We start from the raw sequence: 14080 nt of genomic DNA on the forward strand, positions 1-14080 counted from the left end.
TGCTGAATTGTATTAATTCACCTTGAGATTTGCGGGGTTAAAATGCAAATGAGTTTGCCTTTAGGTGCTGTAGTATTTCTTTGCACATTTTTCACTTCTAAAAGCCTTTTTTGCCTTCAAGAGGTCATGTTTAATGGTCCTGTGGTGTGACAAAATGAATTTCTCTGTACAGTAGCTCTGAATAAATGAGCCCAAGTGAAAGCTGCATGCATGATAATAATAATAAAAAACTGGTTCTAGACGGAGTATGTTGCGCTATCGTGGCGGTCACTGGCAGAACATGATCATGATACCAGCATGCAGTGTAATGCTGTGAAAATGTATATATAAAGATGCCGTGTTATTACGCGCATACTTCCGAATCGGACTGACGAGCTTCGCCAAGCTAAGCTGAGTTGTCGCCAAAAGCTTGAAAATGATCTCTGCCTCTAAGCTGTTTCTTCCAGGTGGATGCCTCCAGCGCTATCATTGATAGGGACTGGACTAGTTGGGCATGGATCCGCCTTGTGACAAACTAAGTTGGTCATTTTGCTCTAGAGGTAAGACATTACAAGAGGATTGTGGGATTACTGGCAGAGTCTGTAAATCAGAGACAGTTGCTCCAGCTGCAATTATCATAATGAATGCAATAGAAAAATCATGGCCATGAGCTGTACTTTTTGTTTGTATTTTTGAACTGCAATTGATCTGTATTCTCTGTAGCACTTCTACCAACGTAGCTTGAATGAGAAAAGAATTAGTGCATGCAAAATAATGACTGTGCTAATAATACAGGTACTTCTGGTAGACTGGAGTATGCTTCTTGGGATAATTTCTAATGAGGATCTCTCGAGCATTAGCAACAAAAGTGTGTGAATGTTTGCTTTTCTACTAGGATAATTATTTTCTTGGTCCATGGAGTGCTGCGGGATGATTTATTTTTGTAGCTGCTTTCAGAAGTTAATATCACACTGGTTCTTCGACAAAACCCAGCGTTACTTTCCGCCTGCTCACGCTTTATCGAGAAAATGAATCTGAATCTTCTGAATCTTACGCGCTTCTGCTTATTAAGTTGATCCTCACAAATGAGCTTTTAAACATTTATGAACCGCTAAGTCTAAATTCAATCAGCAGAAAAGAAAAGCTAAAGTTAGCTATAAACACACAGCCACGTAAGACAACTTAATGGTCACCACTGCTAAGATTCAACGACTTTTCGTGTTTACCTAAACGGCCGTGATCGGAAAGTTTGCAAAGAGCGTTGTTTCTGAACGCAGCAAGGCTGTGTAAAAGTAATAATGAGAATATGAGTTTACTCTTTGGTATGGATGGCATTTAATGGCTCTTCTGCAGTCAACAAAGACACATTAAAAGCTTAAAATGTATGGCACGACACTCCGCCATGGAATAAAATGAGCATGTGTTAACCACGGACCTCGCTTCAGGTGCGTTTGACCAAAAAACATTGACCTTTGGAACTGAGAGTGCAGAAACGTCTCGGTTTTAGGACTGAATTGGGTCACAAGCTTCTGAGAGGAAGCCGAAAGCACGATTGTATTTCTGCGTCTCTGCTGCCCCTGCAGGAAGGCGTGTGTGTGCGAGGAGGGCTACACTCGAGGTGTTTCACGGCCGAGGGGATGCTGGAGCAGTGTGCTCCTCATCCCTGTGCTCGAAATCCCCACCGCAGGGGACAAGAAATCTGATGTGAAGACCAGCAGGGCCATCAACCCCACCCTGCCCACCACAATACAGCCTGGCCAGCCGGACCGATTCGCACCTGGTACCTGCAACCCTTTGGACCAGGTACATGTTTCATTTCAGGTTCTTTAGTCCAGTTTCTCATGCATATTTTATTTAATTGTACTCAAAGGTCAGAGGAATTTATATTACTCAGCAAACACATTTAAAAGCATTAAAGCAGATTTTTTAAAAAAATTTTGGTCCTGTAATTACATATTGCAATTTTTCTTTCTACCACAAAATAAAATACGATGAGTAGAATTGCAAAATGTCAAGATATAAAAATGGTGAAATATTGTTGCTGTAAATATTATTTGGCGGAAAAAGCAATACTCAGTTGTTAGTTTAAATTGAAATAGCGATTTTAAGGAACTTGCAATTTAAAGAAATAAATGTCAGGACTGCAAAAATCTAAACTAGAATGTAAACTCAAAATTATTATTAATAACTTCGGGCAGACTTTTACAATAGGGTTTATTAGTTAACATTAGTTAGCTACATTTGTTAACGCGGAACTAAGAATAAAATCGATATTTCTACAGAATTAATTAATCTTAGTTAATGTTAATTTAAGCATTTACTAATGCGTTATTAAAATTATGTTTGTTAACATTAGTTAATGGGGTTGAACTAACATGAGCAAACAATAAACAAATCTATTTTTATTAACTAAGCGCTTAATTTTATGTTCATGTTAATTAATATATAATATATAATATATTAACTAATGTTAACTTAAATGTTAATGAGGGGGAGTTGTTAAAAAAATACATGTGTGAAATTTTAACTCACAATTACTAGTTTAGAATCATGTTAGTTTAGATTCATAATTTAAAAAAAGAGTCAGAATTAAGTAGATTTAAACTGAGAATTCTAAATTTAAAATCCAGAATTTCAAAACGCAAAGTTCAGAGAAAAAGTTTGAATTCCAAGATATAGTTTAGAAGATATAAACTTGCTACCCAATCAAATCTATAATTCTAAGCAAAAAAGATATACAAATTTTTTAAGTATATTAAAAGTTATGAATTGTGAGATAAAGTCGCAAACGCCATTACAAGCTTCTTAGAGTTTTTATTTAAAGTCTCTTGTGGTTGTTTTAAGTTTGAACTCCCTACTTTATAAACAGCCTGAGAAAATGGCGTGGCATTAACTCACAAACCAGCTTCATATAGTTTTGCATTTTGCTTCAGCTTGATGGCTTACGCTGAATATCTTTGATCTCTATAGACGGAAAGCTGAAGACGTGTGTACGGCGCGGCGGCGGGGAGTTTTTGTCCTCCTGGTATTTATCGTCAATGATTTACCTCGCATGGTAAGAACGCATAACCCTTTCTCGCTCTCTTCACCGCCACTCCTTTTATTTTTCTCATTCACTCCATGCGCTCGCTTGGTTTTGTTTTCCTTTAACTCGCATCCCATCCTCATCCGCGACGAGCAGCAGTTACTGTAAAGTATCCGCGCCGCCGGGACGCTCAGATTCTGCCAACAGTACGGTGGTGTGGATGGGCCAAGACGCCTCATGAGCTGACCTACACCTGCCCTGAGTGCCAGCAGCCAAGCTCAAGAGTCAAGGGCCAGTTAAAGGCTGCAGAAACAGGCTCCTGATGTCCTCTGCCTCGCCCCTCCACCTCAGTTTGTGCCTTACGCTCTGATGCTAAATGCATCGAGCTGCCCGGCAGGCTGCTTATTTATGGTTTATTGGTTTAGAAAAGGATTGAAAAAATAGCTCTGTTGCAAATCCCAGCGAGCTCGCATTGGTCCCTACTGCCTACATGCCTAAAACTAAAACCATTTCTGTTCCAATTGTGAAGACAAAACAAATTGGACATTATTAAGAAGGGACTATATCAGCATGCAAATAAAAATTAAAAATAAAATCTTAATGTCACAAATTTTCATTATCGTGGTTGCCAGATGTTTTAAATACCTTTATCAGAGCTTCTACATTAAAAATCCAAACTATAAAATAGTTAGCAATAGTGTCGTGGTGTGTATATATATATATATATATATATATATATATATATATATATATATATATATATATATATATACTTTAACAGAAGCTTTTAATAGAAGCTTTCAGTTTTACCAGTTTTCATAACGTGACCAAAACTAAATGTAATTATAAATAAAAATATGATATTTGACACGCTTGAGAGGCATAGTTTTAAAATCGGAGAAAATGAACACTACTCAAATAAACCAAAATATAAAATATAAAAATAAATCAACGCTCTTATTTCTGCTTGTTGCATCATTTTTCATTTTCATTTAGTTTAATTAGGTTTCAAAGTTGAAATATTAAAATAATTAAAAACTAAATGAAGTTGAACCTGGATAAACATATTTAAAACACAGATACAAACCACAATTGAAAATTCAAAAAAGAAATTAAATACTAAATAACAGCATAAAAAGTAATACAGCATAGTATAGTATTTCAGTGAAAGTATACAAAGTGTCTAGTTTTCATAATCAGTATCATTCATAATCAGTATTTCTCTCCCTCTTTTTGTTTCACTGATATGTCATGATGTTTTTTGGGATTGCGATTTCTGTGATGGATACAAGTGATTTTCATTTGAAATTAGCTCGAATGATGTGTTCCAGGTAGGCAGCATTATCATGTTTCCCATTTATTATGCCTGATAATGTGGCCTGCGGGGGCAGCTCACTAGGTTTTGGAGCAGCAACTTTTCTTATGATTCTATTCTGCAACAATGCTAAAAACTAATTAGGCCAGCGCAGTCTTTAATGTACCTATCAGGGCACCTGTTACATTTCATCACAGGTCTGTTACTGATCATCATGATTTTTCATCACCTTGTTTTTTTTGGTTTTTTTTACACATATTTCATGATTTCATATTTGTATCATATGCCATAACATGCATGTGCGTATGCAACACTGTTTTATGTTACATAAAATTGTGTAACGTAAAATTAGTTTTGAGAGTGACAGCTGCATCATTTTTTTTTGTCCTGCAGCAAAAAGCCAAAGAAACCTCTACAGCGAAGACAAAATAATAATCGATTGAAAACCCCTGACCCTAAGGCATTTAATGGAGATGTGACATGTAGCCCTTCTCGTGGAAAATATCATCATCAGCAGCAAAATGGTCGAATCTTATGAAAACATATCCAGGTTAAATCATACACCCCAAATATGCTCAAAATAATTTTTTTGGCTTATTTTAGCACCTTTTTACATTTATAAAATGTTTCAAATTATTTTATAAATTATTTATGAAAATTAATTTTCTGAATTATTTTTAACGCTGTATTACATCTGAACAATTTACTTTTTGTTTTTGTAATTCTCAGTATTGTCAACAGCGATTTTTTTTTTTTTTTTTATCATAATAAATTAAAGACAATATGACGTCTCTATTAATACTTATTTACTGTTTACAATATGTAAAATTGTCATTTAAATGTCAAGTTATAATATCAAAATTTTGGTTCATAAAAATTTGATTTATTCTATTCGGGGTGAAGTATTTCCTGGAAATGTTCTCGAGATTCAACCAAATACTCCTCCCCCCAAAAAAAAAAAAAAAAAGCCTAGCCATCTCAAATACTGACCCTAAATGCTCGAATGCAACTTAGAGGAAGAAGAAACATCCAAGAGCCGCAAACAAAAACCTTCATACTCTTATTTTCACTTTACGCTCTTGTTCTGGAAGAGCCTTTACACACATCTTCACACGCTGTGAGATCATGCTCTTTGTTTATATTCAGTTCCCACAAGTATTTGTCAATTATGCAACCAGCTGTCTACTATAATGACGGGTCAGGACCTTATCGGAACAACTTTCTTCCGACTTGTGCTTCCCAGCCGAGAGGATTCATTACTTGGAAGGAGTTAATGAACAGACAATGCCAAAACATGCAACACACGCAGTAGAGAAGACATGAGGAAACTTGGGATCTTCAGATATCACGGATTTACATTTGCTCACAGAAGATGCAGCCTTTCTATGGAAGGTGAAAACAAGACAAATCATGTTCTCCTGGAAGTCCCACTCTGATTCCAGGCGCTATTTTGCACTATATTAGTGCAGCAAGGAAAGCGCTCACCATTGAACCATTGATGTCTCGAAGCAGCGATTTTTTCAAGGCGAGCGAATATGAATCTGGAGCGCTACTGGTGAGACGGGAACCTAGAAAAGTAAAAATAAATCTCAGAGTGGGACTCTTTAAAGACCTCGCGGCCCTTTTTTTTCACTCATTTGTGCATTGTATAGTTTCTAAGATTTGTTCTTTTTCTGCTCAGCGGACTTTAAATCTGTATTTTTTGTTATAGTTTTCCATTTAGACATTTTTATAATAATTGGTCGATATACAGTTGTCGAAGAAAAGTGGTTGTGACAGTAGTATGACTTTTGATTGGGGGTTTACAATGCATTTTCAATGTCTGGTATCTAATTACATGAATGATGTACGTGTCAAGACAATGGGTCTCATGGAAAGACCGATAGTTTCTGCCTTATTATTGATTAAAATACTGATGTTTTGTTACTAATTGTTGCCAATTCTCACAGGACAGTGGATATGCAAAATACAGTGGCCTCTACAAAGTATTTGGACACAAAGATAAACCCCTAATATGTCTGAATGTAATTGCATTAGATGGGGAACTGTTTTTATTGTTTACTGAAAACGACTAATATTCCCTTCCGCTTATGTTTTTTTTGCATGCACATTTTCTACCAGCGCCCGCAGAAAATACCGTGACTATTCTGATGGTGTTTTGCACTTACACTGACTTTTATTTTAGTGAATCAGAATCCCAAATGATTCTCAAATGAATGACTCTTGTGATGCAGTTTCCTTTAGCGAATCAAAAGCGCATTGATTGCAACGCATTTACCCTATGAACCGGTTCTTTTAGTGAATCAAAAAATTGCGCCCAGTGTAGTCCAATTCCAAAGTGAATATCTCGTGATGAACTAGTATTTTATAATGAATCAAAAAAATTAATGCAACTATTGTGGTCGATGCCGGAGCGGCCACTACGCTTGAACTGGTTCTTTTAGTAAAGCAAAAATGTAGTCCAGTTCCCAAATAAATGAATCTTGTGTTTTTTATTCGCTAAAAAGAACTGGTTCATAAGATTGATTTGTCTGGGAATTGACTACAGTGAATCTATCATGTTTTTTGATTTATTAAAAAGAACTGATTCATATGACACATCTAGTATTCTAATTTTTAAACAAATAACCTTTATGTACTTACACTGAATCAAAACTTACAATACATCCAGTGTAGTTTAATTTCCAAACATATGACTCTTATGAATTGCCATTTTATACTGCATCAAAAATATATATAACTTGACCAATGTGAGTCCAATTCTGAATGCCTTTGAGCAGTTATTATTCAATATATCAATATCATTAAATGGCTCACATCGGTGTTATTTAAAACTTGCAAGAGTATTTTTTTTAAACTTTAATGAATTAATAGTGGTACTATAATAGAAAAGTAATAAAAATGCAAAACATATTTATTTTTGATAATATCTAATGCAAAAGACATCCAGTGTGGAAATACTTTTTGGGCTCATTGTACATGTGTAGCAATTTTGTTGGATATATATATATATATATATATATATATATATATATATATATATATATATATATATATACACACACATACATACATATATATATATATATATATATATATATATATATATATATATAAATTGTATAATATTATGACATTATAAGTATGAGCTGTTTTACACACAAAAAACTTGCAAAGCCATCAAATAGTAAATCGTTTTTTATCACTCAGCAGATTAAGCAGTGTTCAATTTATATATCCATGCATATTATTTAAAATAATTATGCATTACCCTTCCTCCTCTAAAAATACAAAATGCATTGAAAAATAAATGATAGTGTGTATGCATTCATGAAATTTGATTTAATTTGAATTAATGACCTGTTGTATTAAAAAAAAAGAAACACAGCGTGAATATGATATTCCTAAGATACATTAGTTTATGAATCCTGAAATCTTCCATTCAAATAGTAGTTATATAGAAGATGCTTTTTATCGGTCAACTCTCCTCGCTTCCCCGATTCATTTACGCTGTTACTGCTAGAGTCGCTTCACCCGGCCGTCCTGCTAGCAGCTGGTGAAATGAATGTTTACCTTTAGTTTTATTTGTAAATAACAATGAGTATTAAACCATATTCATTTCTTTTCTATTGCACAGAAATGTTTAGTACATTGCAAAGTGGTCTCGCTTGATCTCTGTTGATTATGGTCATGTTGTAAAGGTCTTTTTTTGTACAGCTTATGTTTTCTGATGACCATACAGGTAATAAACACTGGTGTATTAAACATGTATGAACGCTATTTCTTGCCTATCTCTGTATTTCGTGAACAGGAATGATGTTTATCCTCTCCGTGATTCTATTAATGCGTAGTCGAGGATTGGTTGTGTGGACGCTTATAGGCGTGCCCTCCTCGTAGCAGCGAAGCGCCTGTCAGTGTCAGACGGAGCTGAGTGACCATGTGTTCACGGCGCAGAGCAGAGCTTCGCATCAGGAAGATCAGCTTCCCTGAACTTCACCGAATCCCACTGAGAATATCGCAGAGATCAGAACGGCTATGGGGAAAGTTCAAGAGCCGAAAAACCTTCTAAATGACGATGATTGGCGAGCAGCTTGATGCGTCTCCTCGTGATGCTCCTTCCATTAACGATGCGTGCATTTACATTTTTTCATCAATTTTACGCTTATCTTTGCTGTGGGTGTTGAACTTGCTCTTTGATGTGTTCGTCTGTCTGATGTTCAGCACCACAGACAGCGACACGCAGTCCACTCAGATGCTTAAGGAATGTTCTTGATTTCTGTTGAATGTAGAACCGATCCTAAAGGGATCAGTTACAAATATTGGAAGAATCAAATAAGATGTGCTGAAACACAGTTTTTTTAAAGCTTTATGAAGGATACGGAGTATTTGTAAACGCTTGGTATTTTTTTATTAATATTGAATATGGAATTACAGTGTGTTTTTTTAATGCTATTGCAGTGTCTTGTTATTAAATGCAGTCACATCGGGGTTGTGAGTGTTAAATAATTTATCTGTAAAACAGATATTTACTTCTTTGCTCTAAATTATACTCTAAAGCATGTGACTATATATTTTTGTATATATTGTATTTTGCTCTACAGTTAGAAGAATTGATTTGTTTTGGTTTTTTGAATAAGATTGATATTATTGATTTTGTTTTATGTCATGGAATCTTTGCAAAATTCCCTTGAGGATTCGTTAGCATTGATTTTTATATATATATATATATATATATATATATATATATATATATATACATATATATATATATATATATATATAAATCCAACAGGATTCTTGACGTTCTTTACCACAAACCATGTGATGATGGGGCTTAAAAAAAGTTTAAGATGGATTAAGATGGTTCTCAAGCTGAAGAAAATATGGTTTAGAAACAGTTTTCACTTGTAAAATGCTACTAAATGGTATATACAGTTACAAAGAGGCAGCAAGTTTCTCATTGAATTAATTGTGATATTTTGAAGTACAAAGAAAGTAAATAGTAAAAAAATGTCTCATCTTTTTTGTCTACAGCTACTGTCTAATTAGTTGTTTATTGTGCTTCTGTCTAATTGATGTGCCCAAAATCCCATAAGATTGAGAACACTTTACATTAATGGTGGATCTCGATTAGATCCCAAGACACGAGTAGATGCAGGTACATATAGGTCTATAGTTTAGTTTCTGTCAGCAGTACTTTAGTAATTTAATGGTTGGTTAAGAATATCATATAAAGGAACATGAGGTATCGGTCATCGGCGTTCAACTTGCCATTTGGAAGCTGCCCTGGAGCGATCAATACTGCTCAGAAACATCAGCAATTTTATCCATCATGTTTTCAGATGAAACAACATTTTGTGAATAAGAAAGCGTGAACAATTGCAGTCCCGTGTATCATACTTCATTCATACGATGTATCATATGGTATATCATTGATAATGCTTCTCCAGGATTAATGGGAGCAGGACGTCTCACCATATACAGTTATTAATGCAGCATTCAGCATTGTGAGCTGAAGAACCAGAAGTAGTATTTAGTTTTTGACGTCTGTCTCCTCCTCTCTCTGTATAAGGTCCAGCTCACACCTCAGACTCAAGATCGATTTGTCTCTAATTGAAATAAGAGGCAACGTGGTGCTTGAACCTCAAAAGGATTATTGCTTTTTTTATATAAATATATAAGTGTGACTGTAAGTGTCTGACCCTGGAGATAAAAGATCCAATATACGAATTCTGTGAAAAGAGCTATTAGGTTGATATCATAAGTTTCGATTTTTGGGGATTTCCTTTTTTTTTCTCCACCTGGACATGTTCAATGGAATTGCTCCAGTGTTGCAGTAACTTTGCCTTCATCTGATTATGGTGCTGTTTATGTTTTTAACCTTGATCTATGGAGTTAAATCACAACTTGCTGATTTATTCACTAATATTCTCAGCCCAATCAGGGATTCTTTTTCAAGTTTAGGAGAGCGCTGGTTTCAGAGATAGTGTCTCCCTCTGGGAATGTTTCAGATGAGTTACAGTATGTCATGATTTCATCCTTGCAGGTGAATTTCATTCCTCTTTTGACTGACTGACTGACTGCACTGTACAGACTGAAAATGTACGGGTCTTTCCATCTCATACAATATCCTGCTGAGAGCATAATCATCTATAAAAGGCATGTAATTAAAAATTGTGTGTGTGTGTTTATATGCTATTTTATATGTATGTGTGTGTGTGTGTGTGTGTGTGTGTGTGTATGTGTGTATAACGACAGATAGATAGATAGATAGATAGATAGATAGATAGATAGATAGATAGATAGATAGAACAGAAGAGCGACAGAATTGCAGATATAGATAGATATAACGACTGATAGAATGATAGACGGATAGATAGATCATGACAATCATGTATAACACACACACACATATATATATATATATATATATATATATATATATATATATATATATATATTCATAAAATAGTATATAAACACACAAATTTTATATATATATATATATATATATATATACACACACATCAAATTGTATATTTGTAGTAAAACTAAAATTCTAATTAGATTTTTGACGTATTTAATTATAAGATATTATATTGAAATATGATGTATTTAAAAATAATACAATATATATGATATATTACAAATATTTAAACACTATTGTTATTTATTTTACGCTTACCTGTAAGCCACACTGAAAGTTCTGTTTTGATATTACTTTAAAAAAAAGCCATTTGTTCATTATTCTAAAAAAATCCTTCTATTGATCGCTGCACAAATTTTGTTTACTTGGCATTCCATCATACTTACTGTTATTATACTTTAAGCCAAAATGAAGGTGCTATTGTTCAGACGCATTACCTCGTCTGGCTGCTTTGAATCATGTTTATGAATGTTACAACTCCATAAATTTCCATTTTGGGAAATGAACTGTGAGCTGGGAGCACCTTGATCTTATTTATAGCTGGAGTGCGATGGCAGTGTGGAACTGCTGGAGACCTAATCCATTAAACCAGCTTCCTGTAAATCTGCCATCGGAAAGCCGTAATCCTGCCCGGAGCTGTTTGGGAAAACTGTCAGTCTTCAAATGAAGTTAATTATGTTACACAGCATTCTGGCACTAAAGCAGCATGTCTGACTGTATTGTGTGTCATAAAAAAGTAATTCTGAAATGTAAATGAGGCGAATGAGATGAAAGGTTTTTGTTATATCTTCCTAAATTATCTCATTAACTCATCACTGCAGGGGGCAGCAAATAGATGATGTTTGTTATTTCTATGCTGTCAACTCCATACCGAACATGATTGTCATGATCTATCTATCTGTCTATCTGCCTATCATTCTATCAGTCGTTATATCTATCTGTCTGTCATTCTGTCGCTCTTCTTCTGTTCTATCTATCTATCTATCTATCTATCTATCTATCTATCTATCTATCTATCTATCTATCTATCTATCTATCATTCTGTCGCTCTTCTGTTCTATCTATCTATCTATCTATCTATTTGTCATTCTGTCGCTCTTCTGTTCTATCTATCTATCTATCTATCTAATGTCTGTCTATCTATCTATCTATTTATCTATCTGTCATTCTGTCGCTCTTCTGTTCTATCTATCTAATGTCTATCTATCTATCTATCTATCTATCTATCTATCTAATGTCTATCTATCTATCTATCTATCTATCTATCTATCTATCTATCTATCTATCTATCTATCTATCTATCTATTCTGTTCTATTTATCTATCTATCTGTCTGTCTATTCATATAGATATACTCTGTCTATGGACACTTTTCGCTTTTATCTTTCCTTTGACTCTCCTGAAGGTCATTTTGATCTGATATTGATGGCTGAGATTCAATTACAGGCACCTCTCCGACACCCTTTGAATCTCCATATTTGTTTCAGGACTGACCTTGCACTGACCCTGACGCTGGACATGAACCGCTCTTTAATTAAGTGACCATACTATAAAAACTGTCATATTTGGATTATTGATCCAAGAGCTGACTTATAAAAAGCTCTCCTGTATGACAGATTTGCTGTCAAATCATTTCTCGAGTGAAGTCATGAGATCTTGTCCTTCTGATATAGTGTTTTTATTGTCCTTCTTTTGTGTGTAGAACTACATTGTTGTCTCATTTTGTTGCCTCAGGTCATATACGCCGATGGAAATAGTCATCTGACCATAAGGTCTCTGCAAACGGACAGGCCTAAGAGGACAATGAAGTATCCATGTGCTGATTCAGAACCATTGCCCATGTCAGGTCCCGATGTCCGTGATGCCGACTCAAGCCCTCCTTTTTTCGACAAACTCCAGCCGTGTCCCCAGAGCAGGAGCAATGGGATTGGGCTCCAAACCTGACAGACACAAACCCATCCGCTCAACAATCCAGGAAAAAAGGCTCTCGTGAAAAGAGGAAAAGCTAAGAAGATGTTCGGCTGGGGAGATTTTCAGTGCAAAGTGAAGTCCACGAGCCTCAATCTGCTCATCGCTGGGAAGATTGTGGATCACGGCAATGGAACGCTTCAGCGCGTATTTCCGATATAACACCACCGGAGGTGGAAACGCCTCGCGTGAGGCTGGTTCCTCCAAGCAAATTGGTGGAATTTGATGCAGCTGCTCAAACCGTTCTGCACTCGGTGGAGTCGAGGATGTTTAACTGCAGGGTGGAGTATGAGAGGGTGGAGAGAGGTACCAAAAGCACGCGCTGCTGGTACGACCCGTCTCATAGCTGCGACCAGGATCAGACTCACAGCCATGTTTCTTGGCTCTGCTCAAAACCGTTCAAAGTCATCTGCGTCTACATATACTTCTACAGCTTGGACTACAAACTGGTGCAGAAAGTCTGCCCAGATTACAATTACCACAGCGAGTCTCCTTACTTACCTTTTGGATGATCACTTATTTCTCATAGTAGAGGAACGAGTACATGCGTTTATTCTAAGATAATTGGGCAGTTTCCCATTTTGAACAGGAATACGAAAAGTTCACTAATCGTGTCATGATTTGCCCATCGACGTAACATGCTCTGATTCATAGTAATAATCTGTAGTAATTGTAATAATTTGATTGTGGTTGGCATGAGTGTTACACGAGGGACATTTTCCATGCAACTGACATAAAAAACAAGCGTCAGTGAACATGCATACAAAATCCATATCGCAGCTGCATTTATTAAGACAAGCATGTCACAAAATTGTTTTAGGGAGAATAATGGGATGAACAAATTTCTTTATATAGTAATGCTTTATTTATTTTTTTATTTCTGGAAACTCTTTAAAGACATCCTTACTACAGGTTTGTCTCCACGCACACTTACGGACTTCATCAGAAGTTGATCTCTGTGGCAGGTGTTGGTGAATACGTGTCATAATATCTGACAGACAGAGCAAAAATTAATGAGCTCCTGTAATTGATTTTGCTTTGCTAAGATCGTGTGTCAACGGTTCTGTCATTTTTTGATGATTTAATGAAACTGCTATGAAAGTGAATGTAATTTCATTAATGAATACATGCCACACACTATTGGAGACAATTACTTCTAATGAAAATAAATGTAAGCGGCTTTTATCTTAATGTTTATCGAACATTCTACATTTCTAAAGGTCATTAAGGTTCTAAATCATTTCAATGAGCTATAGCGTACTACAATATTTCGAAACAAATGCATTTTTATCGTATCGTCTGTGCATCATGTAAGTATTTACTGCACTGCATTTATTTATATATTTTACATTAAAGCTTATTTAATA

The 14080-nt window shown here is 35.3% G+C and overlaps 1 pseudogene; it reads left to right on the plus strand.

The window, feature by feature from the left end:
* The window catches only part of LOC122356264, a 15478-nt pseudogene extending 1728 nt beyond the window's left edge, over positions 1-13750 (plus strand).
* The last annotated feature ends 330 nt before the right edge of the window (positions 13751-14080 follow it).

The sequence above is a fragment of the Puntigrus tetrazona genome, chromosome 13, assembly GCF_018831695.1.
Source record: "Puntigrus tetrazona isolate hp1 chromosome 13, ASM1883169v1, whole genome shotgun sequence".
Classification (NCBI taxonomy): Eukaryota; Metazoa; Chordata; class Actinopteri; order Cypriniformes; family Cyprinidae; genus Puntigrus; species Puntigrus tetrazona.